This window comes from Geospiza fortis, unplaced genomic scaffold (assembly GCF_000277835.1).
Source record: "Geospiza fortis unplaced genomic scaffold, GeoFor_1.0 scaffold237, whole genome shotgun sequence".
NCBI lineage: Eukaryota > Metazoa > Chordata > Aves > Passeriformes > Thraupidae > Geospiza > Geospiza fortis.
Window position 1 is genome coordinate 2,097,066 of NW_005054319.1, and position 13,342 is coordinate 2,110,407.

General features: G+C 47.8%; 1 protein-coding gene across 2 annotated transcripts in view; it reads right to left on the minus strand.

The window, feature by feature from the left end:
• ELFN1 (extracellular leucine rich repeat and fibronectin type III domain containing 1) overlaps positions 1-13,342 on the minus strand; it is an 82,355-nt gene that overhangs the window by 41,365 nt on the left and 27,648 nt on the right. For both annotated transcript variants that reach the window (XM_005420354.2, XM_031056578.1), the window contains exon 2: positions 5,133-5,267. The gene's annotated coding sequence lies outside the window, so the exon portion shown is untranslated. The remainder of the gene's footprint in view (positions 1-5,132; positions 5,268-13,342) is intronic.

Genomic DNA, 13,342 nt, shown 5'->3' on the forward strand with positions numbered 1-13,342 from the left:
GTATCCACAGCCTGGGGAGCAGGCCTGGCCCCTGATGCCCTGCTCATCACCAGATCCCCACACTCACAGTGGCCCTCACGCTGTGTGGGTAATTCAGGCTCACAGGGGGGTTATTAAAATCCATTCAGAGCTAATGTCAGCCAGCGCGGTGTTAATGGCAGTGGCTGAGAGGCACAGCAGGAGTGGGTGGAGAAGGACTTTGATTTCCCCACTCGAATTTCCAAGCAGGGTGGGCTTGGCAGGCAGTGATGGGGATGGGGAGTGGTGGAGGGTGGAGGGTGCAGAGCCACATGTCACACAGCAGACAGGTGGGACTCGCAGCCTAATCCCAGCAGCCCAAACATTTCACTCCATGTTTTGCTTGACAGCATCTCTCCCTGGCTGGCCATTTCAGAGCCGTGTTATCTGCCAGGCTCCCAGCAGGTGAGTCTGCCTGAGCAGTCAGCTCTGCACAGAGCCTGGGAAGGGGCTGCTGGTGTTGCTCCATGTGGGATTCCATCAGGTATCTCAGGAGGATTGGGCATCACACCCAGGTGCATTTGGAGGTTCAAACCACATGCCCCATCTTCTGCACTGACTCAGCACCCCCAAACCTGCTGAGGTTGAAAGCAGGGCTAGAGTTTTCTCACATTGGCCGGGTGAGTCCAAGCCATTCCCCGGATTTTGAAAAAATCCGGGTAATTTCAGGATGTGGCCAGCATCGTGCAGGCTAAGATAAGAGTAATCGGAGCTCGGGGCTGTAAGCCGATTCCTTGCATATGACAGGAAGGAATTAGCCCAGTGTCCCCGCCCTCCAGGCAGCGTTTGCACACACGGGCACACACCTGGCACGGGGCTGAGCCATGGACACGTGTGTCCCGACAGGGTGACAAGGATGCTGGACAGGCAGCACACAAGTCCCAGGGGCAGAAGAAGGGGCACAGACAGCAGAGGAAACCTGCTCCAACCATCATTCACAGGGCAGGTATTGCCCCCACAGCTCCTTGCACTGGCACAGCAGTGCTGGAACCCCCAGGTCTCCTTCCCAGGAGCTCCTGCCCTGGTTCTCCCCTGTTTTCAGTAGGGATTCCTCCACCTTGGCTGGGAAATGCATTGCAGCCTCTTAATAGCTCATCCTGTCTGGAAGCTTTTCCTCATGTGTAAATACAGCGTGTATAACAGCGGCCTCATTTCGCACTATAGGAGTGCATCAGACACAGCTAAAGGTACTGAGGATGGCTTAAATGGTCCAAATTTACATTTGGTTATGTAGGCTGAATATCTCAGTGAGTTTTTAGGTTAGAAGGTGCTGTAAATGGAGCCTGACCTCCGAGACAGTGAATTTTACCCAGGGATTTAAATCAAGTCTGACCATTCAGCTTCATCCTTCTGACAGATAAAAATTAGTCTGGTTCATAAGCAAGGGGGACAGCTGCTGAAGGCAGACTGGTCACAAGCCACAAGATCAAAGTGTTGAACAACATCTCTGAAGGGCAGCAGATCCTGCCTGATGATACAGCACAAACCAGGTTATTTTGCTTTAGCCTGTCTGATTTGTGAAATGAGGGTAACAAGCAGTTCTGAGGTCAAAGCCAGTGTTCAGAAGCAATATTTGGTGCTGCTGTTTTCACCTAGAAAATAGCTGCTATTCAAAAACCAACGGTACTAGAGAACAGTGAAACTCTAGTGGTTGCCAGCCATTGGCCAGATGGGTCAGTGAGGTGGTTTGGGGTGGCAGGATGATGGAGATGTGTGGCACTAGCAGCCCCAAGTCCCATCCTGTGTCCCTGGGGAGAGGGGCCACAGAGGTGGGAAGGAGCTGCATCTCCCTGCAGCTGGCATCTCCTGCCATGTGGCAGGTTACCAAGCAGCTGAGAGCGGGAGATGATTTTCTTTTGCCAGTTTTCTAATTTATCTAATGAGCAAGAAAATAAATCAAGCTGACAGTCACCCAGGTGGTTTTGGGCCTCAGCTCCTCGCAGTCCCCTTGTTCTCCCAGCCCATTTTATAACAGGGTTACAACCCCAGGACACTGCACTAACTCCTGCTATAATCTTTTCTTTACCAGCATCACTTAGCAGATGGAGTCATTTAGATGTGCTCACGTTTAAATGAGTGCCTTGCCCTGAAAGGGACAGAGCTGGGGCTGCTGGCAAGGATTTTGGGATCGTTAGCCTAGAAAATGCTTAGCAGGGGAAGCAGTTGGCAGGCAGATTTCACGGACATGGCACCGCTGTCCTCTGCCAGCAAAATTACAAGGCTGAAATCCTGGAGCTGGATGGGGCCAAAGCGTTCACAGCAAACAATTTAATTGATGAATGAAGTGAATTGCCCAGGAGACAGGTTTTAGTCATCTGCTCACTGCATGAAGCTGCTTGGAGAAGGGTTTGCACAGTCGGGTGTGGCCTGGGATGGGCTGGCTGGAATTGTATTTGGGTTCCTCCCAGAGGAAGGGAGGGAGGGAGGAAGGAAGGAAGGAAGGAAGGGTGAATCTGACTCCGTGTTCTCAGAAGGCTGATTTATTATTTTATGATACTATATTATATTAAAGAATACTATACTAAAGAATACAGAAAGGACACTTACAGAATGCTAACAAGATAATAATGAAAACTTGTGACTCTTTCCAGAGCCCTGGCGCAGCTTGGCCCCGACTGGCCAATGAGTGAAAACAACTCACACCAGAATCCAATGAAACAATCACCTGTGGGTAAACAAGCTCCAAACACATTCCAAAGGAGCAAAACACAGGAGAAGCAAATCAGATAATTATTGTTTTCCTTTTTCTCTGAGGCTTCTCATCTTGCTCAGGAGAAAAATCCTGGGTGAAGGGATTTTTCAGAAAATGTGAATGCCACAGGCTGGGGCTCCCCATGGTGGGAACCTTCACCAGAGCCCCTAGGGCACCTCTACCCTGGCAGTGCTGTGAGCCTGGCTACCTCCAGGCTTGCTAATCCAGGGTACTAACAGTTGTCACTGCTCCTAAACCTTTGTGGCTGGACCAGTGATGGGACCATGCAGAAGATCTCAGCACTCAGTGCTGGAAAAGGGGCCAGCACAATGCAAGGAAGAGCAGCACCAATCTAAACAGCAAAAGCTACTTTTCAGCTCCTGCAAGAAATTCCACAGCAGTCTCAGGTCTCTCCTCTCTAGCTTCCTGACCTCCTGCACAAGGCTACCTCCAAAAGCTCCTTTCATTTGGTCTAATAAAGTTAACTAGTCCTCCAGCTCTTCCAAGGAGAATAGGCATAAAAATGTACATTGAGATGAATGCTTACAGCCCTTGAAAATACCTCTTGCTTGTGAAAAGGCTTCTGAGGAATGAATAGAAGGGACAATGATTACCAAAAAGGGAGGAAATATTGTTCATGCTGCCTGGGAAGCATTTGACCCTTGCAAAGGCTGGAGAGAAAAGGAGGAAGAAGGCAGGGAGCTGACACACTAATGGCAATCATTGCTCTGTTGGGAGCAATATCTCACAATGTCCATGGAGATCAATCCCAAATTATTCAGCCTAATAGTTCTCAAAACAAACTCTAATTCTGCTCCTTTGTGGCAGGCATAAAGCTTTCTCTGCAAGGCCCATTTTACATCTTAGGTAACTCAGTGCTGGATGGTGTAACACTTCATTGTGAAATCCCTGCTGGAGCCTTTGATGCCAGCATCTTCCAGACGAGATACAGAGCTTATCAGCTCAAATAACACAACTGTCTTTTATCCTTTGTGTCCCAAGCCTGCTGTTTTGGCACTTATATTAGTAATTCATTGCCTGGCTCTGGGTCTGGATCCATCTGGACAGGCAAACTGTCTATCTGTCTGCATTGCTGAGATATTTGTGTCTGCCCCAAGGGACCTGAGCACCTAAGCTCTGCTTATCTTCATTGATGCTTAGGTTCCTAATTGGTTAAAAGTCATTTTGGAAAGGTGGTCTTAAGGGCTGTAGGCTTGTAGATGCTTTCAAAATGACTTCCCCCAGGCCAGGCTGTCCATCTTTCCCTGGGACTGCATCTCTGGTCTGGCTCCCAGACATGCCTGTGTGCCTCCAGCTCTGCTGTCCCTCCCTTCCAGACCAGTGCCAGCCCACAGCCCTGCCTGCCTCTCACCAGCACTACATTTTCTTCAAAAAAGGACAAATGAGGTGGAAGAAGAAAAGGTGAAAACATGATAATAGCTGTGGGAAAAGGCCACTGCTAAAGATTTGACAATGCTGGAAATAGAGGCTCAGAGAAAAGTTTTTCTCCAAAAATTATTCTTTTCAATCTCAACAGCACACTGAAGAGAAGTTAAGGCACACTTTTTAGCACCTTTTGTACTCAAATTCAAAATTCACCTGTCTAACCAAGCAATAACAGAAATAATCTTTTTTTATTCAGCTGCACATTTTGCTACAAAAATTTGTTTCCATTAAGCTATTCCCTTTTGTCCTCTTAGAAAGCATCTTTTAAATAATAACAGTGTAAAAAAAAAATTACACACTACCCAAAAAACTCAACCCTGTCAACCGTGCACTTTTATACAAAAGTTATCTCCTTCTTTCAATGGATTGATGAAAATTCTTTTCACAATATCAAGGTGGAGATGAGAAAGAGAGAGAAAATTTCAAAGTGCCCAGCACAGCTAGTCATTTGAACAGGGAACAGGGGGCAAAATCTGGTCTTAGAAAACTGAGCTACAGCTCCAACATGAACCTGATATTCTTTTTCTGCTTTGTAAAACACAATTTTGTAGAAGCTGGGATGGAGGCACGCACTGCACTTCTCATCTGCAGGGGAGAAATAATGTGCTTTTTCTTTATTCCCTAAATCTCAAAGGAAGAATGTGAACTCAATCTTTAAAAAAATAAAAATTAAATATGCAACCAGGATAAGTGTCACTGCTGCCACGCTTTCAGGAGTGCAGCAGCCACAGCTCAGGGATTCCCCAGGAAGGTCAGACTTGGAGAAGAGTCCCAGGAACCACCCCATGATCAGCAGTGTGAGAAACACAGCCCTGGCTCACTGTCCTGTCTGCAACCCCTTCACCATCCACCCCTGGGAGGATCTCCCAGAGCTCAGCCCTCTCCAGAAGGACCTGCTCCATCCCTGCTGGCTCTCTCACACGGGCAGCTCCCTCACACCAGCTCCCCCTCTCACCCCAGAGATGCCACCCCTCACCTCTGAGCCCGTGTGTCGCTGCTGGTCCCAGCCACGGTCCTGGATGTGTGCTAGTTGTTGTCCTCAGGGGCTGGGAGGCACGCTGGACACAGCATTCAGGATCCCACGAGGTGCTCACCAAGCCCAGTATCTAACCTGCAAGGAGAAAAGAGAAAGCGTAAGGGGGAGTTTCAACAAAGGGGATAAAAGATTGATTGATGGCTTGATTAATACCAAGCCATCCCAGGGACAGAACAGCTGCTTCAGCCATGGATCAAACACAGAGACACAGGAACCAGAGGTGAAGGGGATGAAGACCACAGTGGGGTCCAAATGAGAGCAGGTGCTCAACAGAGTAACTAAAAGGGGAAAGAAATCCACTTGCCAGTGGATTTGGGACTGTGAGAAATGCTGGAAGGAAACCTGGGACTGAAGTAAAAAGAATGGGACAAATGCCAGACAAGGATGGAAAGAGATGCAGGGAAGAAGGATAGATAGGAAGATGGTACAAAACATCAGTGCAGAGCTCCTGGAGGAGTGAGGAGCCACTGCCACCACCAGCACCAGCCACCCAGCATGCGCAGGCTTTAATAAGTTTAATGATCCTTGTTACACCTGAAGATAGGTCTCATAAATGTATTTTGAAATCTTAAGTGTGATTTTATTGCTCTCAGTGGTCAGTTCCCACACCTTCACTGTTTTTCTGTTACTTTTGGATGCCTGGCTGGCCAGGGCTCTCTCTGCTTCCCACTGCTGTCAGCTCCTGCTCACCTGTGATGCCAAACAACCAGTACAGCAAGAAGAAGTGACACTGAGGGTAACAGTACTCATCTTTGTGATATCCAATGTCTTGTTTTATTACCATCTGCACAGTTACAATAATACCAATATTGGTGACAACCATTTTGTTACTCCTCCTGTTGGTAATATTCAGACATGACCTAAGAGGTGTTTCAGAAAGACAACACAAATCCTGTGCAAGATCCAGGAGAATGGGGCACTTAATTAAATGTCAGAGTGATGGACAGAGCTGGGACAAGCCTGGAACAATATCAGAGAGCTGGACAACCTCTGGCAGGCACAGGGAGATGGATGGATCTGGGACACGGCCCAGACCTCTCCCCCAGCAGACACAGAACCCTCCTACCCCCCACATCTTTAAACACAATATTTCTCCCTCTCTGTCACTGCTTCATTGACTTATGCAGGTGAGGAAATTTCCTGGGGAAAGCTGCTTTCCAAGCCATGTCACTGATCACAGCCTGATCCAATGACATTTTTATACCTCCAAATTGTGCAAAGAAAATAAAGAGCCCCATTGAAAATGACAGTGTCTTAGAAGTGTGTTTTACCAGCCTATGTGTGAACTCACAGCAGGTAGGGGTTTATTTTGCAAAAGATTTCTTGTCATTTTTCCAAACTAGACATTCATAAGAGAGGCAGGTGGTGGCCAGGGGCTATGGAGAGAGAATGGCAGCCGGAGGGTGTTCCAAAACTCCAAGAATATTAGAGAACAAAAGGAAGCCTGTGACAGATACTGAGCAATCTGTAAGCCATCAGGAAGAGTGCAGAGCATAACAGACTAATCAATCAGGCAGACAAGGGTGAGGTGTCACAGGGAGGCAATAGCTAGTTGGAGGTCAGTTATGAAATATAATCTCTAAATTGGAAGGAGAAGAGCAGTAGCACAGGAACAATGACAAGTGTTTGAATGAAGGTAGGTTGGATTGGTGATTTCCAGGAGAGTGAATGTTGGATGGGAATATTATGGGGGTAAGGAAAAATAAGCTGGTATTTCAGAGACAGGCACATATTCTGTGAAGTGAAAGGCTGAGCTGGCGAGACTTTAAAGTGCTGTTCCATTTCAGAAAATGCTGCTGGAAGACAGACAGTGAGGCTCCCTGGTGCTTGTTCCTCTGGGTTTCCAGACAAACTTTGTCAGGTTAGAAGCAAAACAAAAGAAAGCGATGCTTTTCCTAAGCATAAGTCCTGCAAATAACAGCTGGGATCTGAAAGCCAGGCCAGACCCTTTCTAGCTGGTGCTTTCTCATCAGCATGAGTAATCTCTAATCTAGTTAGCTGAGATGCAGGGAAGTTGCACACTGCCACGCACGAGAAGATGGGGATTCTGCAGATGAATTTAATTACTCCTTCCACAGAGAAAGTGGGAGTCAATAAGGCACCACTCACCCTCCATTAGCTAACTGGGCTGGCATCATTTACTAACAGGCAGCATCATTTACTGCTCTCTCTAAGCTAAGAGGGAACAGCCCCGTTATACCCAAATAAAAACTTGATTTAACGTGAAGTAATTTCTACCAACACTTTTCTGACCTTAACTGCGTGTTACAAAGATGTCACACAGTCCTTCTAAGAACAGTTAGACCCAAGCAATTAGAGCTGAATGAACAACTCCTAAAGAAAAATCGTTTGGTAAACTTCACCTCATTTTATGCTAAGGAAACATTCCCACACAGATTGCAAAGCCCTCACGTTTCTTTCTCAATGGATATAACTTGCTGGTTTTTTCCACTGAGCAAACAGCAACGTAACAGTTCATTGAAAAATCTGCAGTCAAGCACAGGCTGGGTGGATGGGTTCTGCCAGACACGTGGTGCCGTTCCTCCATTCTTCCATCGGGTGAGGGATCAGAGGAGCTCCAAGAAATGTGAATCAGGACTGTTTCCCCTCTTGTTTGAAATTCCTTTTGCCAAATCTGTCAGAGCTGGAGCACATTTACTGGGCTGAGCCATGGATATGGGCAATGTGGGAAGGGAGGCAGTTGTGGCATTGTCAAAGCCACTGGAGGGCTATTCACCAAGGACACACTGGAGAACCTGGAGACCTTTAGACGATGACCCTGACTCCCTTAAACCCTTAAACCACCTGCTTAACTCTCCATATCACAGAATCACAGAATAATGAGGTTGGAAGAGACCTCTAAGATCATCGAGTCCAACCTCTGCCCTAACACCTCAACTAGACTCTAGCACCAAGTGCCATGTCCAGTCTTTTTTTAAACACACCCAGAGATGGTGATTCTACCACCTCCCTGGGGAGAGCATTCCAGTACTTTATTATTCTTTTGGTGAAATTTTTTTTCCATGCCCAGTGCTGGCCAGGGCTGTGGAGAAAGGGGCACAGGTGAGCAGCCCAGGAGGTGGAAGCACTGGTGGGGCTGGAGCAAGGCTGGCAGCCAACCTGCTGGTGGCTGAAGAAGCTGAGAACAAAGTGTGCTGTAACACCCAGGGGATAAGGGAGTGTGGAGCAATAACTCAGGCTCTCAAAGCAGAGCATATTAGGAGATCAATGGGACAGACATTAGTCCAAAGGAGCAAACTCCAGAGAGACAGGAGCAATTCTTGTCCTCCTCCTTCTCCCTCGTTGCCAAGGATTTTTTTCCTTCCCATTTAATACCATCCTCATTGTTTTTAAATGAACAGCAAAGCCATGGCTTCCACGTGGCATTAGCAATGTGTTTGTGAAAGGGAGAGCGACTGGCTCCTAGCAGGATTTGATAAAAGCCTCTCCAAGTTCTGAGTGATTTACAGCTGGAGAAAACAAACACGGACTGATACAAATGCAGAGAGAGGCACTGACATCCAGGTACACTCAATTACCAATTCATCAGCCCAAGTGAACTTGAAGGGCTTTTCAAACTCTACATGGCTCTAAATTAAAGGAAATATTTAGATGGATAACGTTCTGCAGTGGGGGAGAAGAAGACTAATTTGCTGATCTCCAGCTCAGGAGCCCTGGCCTTTCTTGGGCAAAGGGCCACAGGAGAGGGGAGCAGGTGGCAGCTCCCACTCCCCTCATGGGACCAGGGAATGCACCAAACATCAGGATGATGTTCACACACTGTTGCAAAGCTGTCAGCACACAGCTCTCTCTGTCTCCTCACCATGCCAGTCCCCAAACAGACTTTTTTTTCCCTGTCTCTAAAAACTTTGCTTTTACCTGCCCCGGAGGTAATAATGGAAAAGCTGTGAAAATAACCAATTTTTTGGTTCATTGGTTGAACTAAAAAAAAAAAAAGAGGAAAAAAAAATCACTGCACAGTGACCCCAAATTGGAATTGTCCAGGGTCTCCACAGAAAAATAGATATAAATACGTATATATAAAAGATATGGCTCTATGACCAAACAATGGTTTAATTCAATCTGAAACTAACTCACAGGGAATGTCATTTTTCCCTCCATCCCCTGCCCAGAAACCCATTTTTTTTCACAAGAAGAGATGATTTACAGCTCCATGCTCCAGCAGCACTGACACAGCCACAATGTTTGATATCCTCCCCTGTTCAATGAAGCTCCTCCATGCTGGGGCACGGGGCCCTTCAGTGCTATTCTGATACAAACTCTGGCAGCCGGGGGAGGAACAGGAGGAGTCCAGCTGCTGAGAGACTGCAGGCAACTCTTTGTTATTGTTCATGCAGAAACTGTTTTGATTTCAGTGTCTAATTGATATCTTGGGGAAATCTTTACACAAGGCAGTGCATCCTCCCCAGAGCCCACCTGTGTGTGCTCAGTTGAGGGGCCCCATGCTGCCAGTGCTGATGGAGCCCCAAGGCTGTGGGGTTGTCCCTGTTCCCCTGCTCCACACCCTCATCCCACAGGTTTGGAGAGCTGAACCAGCGCGAGAGCCCTGGGGCAGTTGGAAGGGTGGGTGCTGAGCTCCAGTGCTGCTCAAATTTTTGGCAGAGAGGAGATTTTGGAGAGTTCTGTGATGTCTGTTCATCAGCAAGGAGAGCTGTGTCAGCCTCCAGCCTCCCTCAGGAGCAGGGACTGCCTGCATCCCTCTGGAAGCTGCCAGCATCGTCCCTCCTCCTGCCAGAAGCAGCATCAAGCCCTGAATTTTCCACTGGATATCAGCCCTCCCCTTTCCTCTGGCCTCCTCCAAAGACAGCAGCAGCCATGGCTCGCACATGCAGCTCCGAGGCTGGCTCTGAACTGTTTAGAAGCACAGCAGGTATTTTAATTATTCACATCAAGCTAACGACTCTCTGAAGCTGTCATAGCTGCATGGGGTGGAGCAGAGCCCTGCCAGCAGCTTCCCATGGCCTGGCCTTGGGGCAAAGCCTGGCTCTGCAGAACAGCCCTGATCCAGTGCTGTCACTGAGGGCAGAGCGGGACACTAGGGTGAGGAGCACCTGGCAGATCTGTCCTGTCCTGTGGGCACTTGCCCACCCAGCCCATTATCCAGCCTCCTGCCAGGCACCTTGCATCCTCCAGGCCAGGGGTATCAGCCAAAGGTTTTTACTATTTTACTATTACTAAATGCTATTACTGCGAGCTGCTGTGCCCCACACTGACAGATCAGCTCTTGTCATATTTTAAGGGTGCTGGAATTACCAAAATGCAAGGAAAAGGAGGGGTACTTATAGAGCACAGCTGGGCTGCTTCAGATGAAGGCACTGGAGGGGATGACAACTTCCTTGCTGCCTTGAGCTGCTCCCAGGGTTTGATGCAAGGAGCTGCTTTGGAAAACAAGCCCTTGCCACCCTGCAGCAATGCCTTTATTTGCTTCTTCCTTCCCAGTACCACCAAAAATATTTGCTGCAATAGCATCACTCTTCTTAGAGACATTAGGAAAAGTTCTTTACCCAGAGGGTGTTTGGGCACCGGAACGGGCTCCCCAGGGAAGTGGTTGAAGCACCAAGCCTAGCAGAGTTCAAGGAAAGTTTGGATGACTCTCAGGTGCCTGGTGTGATTCTTGGGGTTGGTTGTCTTGTGCAGGGCCAGGAGCTGGACTCAGTGACCCTTCTGGACCCCTTCCAACTCAGGATATTCTGATTCTGACCCACATGCCTCCTTGGCAGAACAAGCTCAGCTCTCTCAAGGTGAAATATGTGCAGAAAGAAGGTTGATAGCTTGTTTTGAAGGGAGCCAGGCTCACCCCAGGCTCACAGAGGCCTTTCTCAGCTCTAGAGTGCAGGTGAGGAGCAGAAACAGGAACCCTACCTGCAGAAGCATCAGGGCTGTGGATTCCTTCATTTTTACCCCACGGAGTCTCAGTTAAAGGTGAGCTTCCTTTAGGGACCTCAGGATTTCCATCTGAGGTTGATCTGTTTTCTTGGAGGTTCGTCTCAGTTATTTCTCTTATTTCTGGTAATTAAGAGGCTCTTCTTCCCTGCCTTTCCTCACCATCACCTCAAGGTAAATTTGGAGAATTTCCAAGAATATTCAGGACCTGCTTTCCCCCTCTTCAAAATGAGCCAGAGCCTCATCATGGTAACTCTGAGCTCCTGAGTTCTTCTTTAGCAGCAGCACCCTGTGACAGTGTTCACAGGGGTTTTCAGGTGAGGAAAGAGACGAGAATGTTGACTCTATGTTCAGAAGGCTTGATTTATTGTTTTATGATATATATTACATTAAAACTATACTAAAAAGAATAGAAGAAAAAGTTTTATCTCAGAAGGCTAGCTCAGCTAAGAATAGAAAGGAATGAATAATAAAGGTTTGTGTCTCGGACAGAGAGTCCAAGCTAACTGGCCTGGGATTGGCCATTAATTATAAACATCCAACATGGGCCAATCACAGATGCACCTGTTGCATTCCACAGCAGCAGATAACTACTATTTACATTTTGTTCCTGAAGCCTCTCAGCTTCTCAGGAAGAAAAAACCCCAAGAAAAAGATTTTCATAAAAAGATGTCTGCGACAACTCCCCGTGGGCAAACCCTGAGAGCAGAGAGGCCCCCACAAAAGCACATCCCCTGGTTGAAGAGCCAGGCTCTTCAAGCCTCCTGGACCACCAGAGCCAGCCCCTCTCTTTTTAACCTGCATGTTTTTCAACGCTAATTCCCACCACATGCCCAATTCGAAGCTCTAATAATGAACAACTGCTTTCTTCCTTTCCTTCTGATTTCATATTCATGAGTCAGGCTTTCCTGGCACTAAACATAAATGCTAAACGGAAATCGCTGCACAGTGACACGTCTGTGTAGCTTCACTGTCCATTTATTTGCCTTTTCAAAGAGCTGCTGTGTTAAGCAAACATCTCTGCCTGGATCCTATCTGGAGGAGTTTGTCTGGTACGGCGTGGTGCCTGCCGGGCTGGGGAAGCGCCGCGCTGTGACGGTGTCTCGCAGCTCTGCTTTTGCTCCAGGGAACTTCTTGTACTGTAAGTTTGAGCTCGGTGAATATCTCAACCTTTTCTGGAATATTTTGCTCGAATCTTGGCAGGATGTGTTCAGCTCTGACGCAGCAGGGATGAAGCAGGGAACTCCCTGAGAGAAACATCGGCTTGGGCTCCACCGAGGGCTCCTGCAGGCAGCAGTGGGCAGGTGTCTTGGCAGGGAGGGCAAAGAGGCACCTGCAACATCACTGGGCAAATTATTTCTTCTGGCAACTAGAAAATTCACATACACGTGCAAACAACAGAAAACAAAACAAAACCAATAAACAAACAAATCAAAACAAACAAACAAAAGAACCGCAAACATTTCAGGCTTCATCCAAGCTTCCATCTTCCAAAAGAGAGAGACAAAAGACATCTTGAAAAAAGGAAAGTTTTCCATTAACCATATTGGTCGAAATGTTTTCCAAGTATTTTCCTTGAAGACTGCACTTCCATGTTGAATTGAACTTTTAAAAGAGCAAGGGAAAAAAGTAATCTAAAAGTGAAAGTCAAAGGAATTAAATCTTCATGTATTTCAAGGCGAGCTGAGATGTTCTTCTCTGCAGAGATGCCAAAGCTGTGTATTTTCCAAACCTTTTAACCTGTCTGGAGTGGAAGCTTTAGGATCACAGCTTGGCACCCTGAAGTCTCCTCTCCATCAGTTCACCCTGCCCTTGGAGTAACACATCTGCCCTCCTCTTCTAGGGAATCCTTTGTCCCCTTGGAGACATCATCACCCTCATCATCCTCAGCTATCTGCCCTGCAATCAATGGCAACAGGAACCACAATCCTGGGGGCAAGGACAACCAGGCAGGGCTGGAGCTGGGCTGTGCTGGCCCCTGCTCCCTGGTCTCTCCATGGGAGCACCAGCTGAAGGTGGCTTTGCTCTAAGTGCTGGGCTGGAAAGGGGAGCAGCCAATATCTCAGAACCCTGGATTGATCTACCAGCTTTGCTCGTGCACTGGTCACCCCTATGGGGCACGGCAGGCAGTGAGGAATGGCAGAGGTCAACGGGGAACTGGCAGCTCCAGCTCTTTGGTTGTCCAGTGCTGGAGGCTTTCCCTCCTCTCAGCTGCCTCCGCTGTGTTTTCCTTCTCCAGGGCTCTG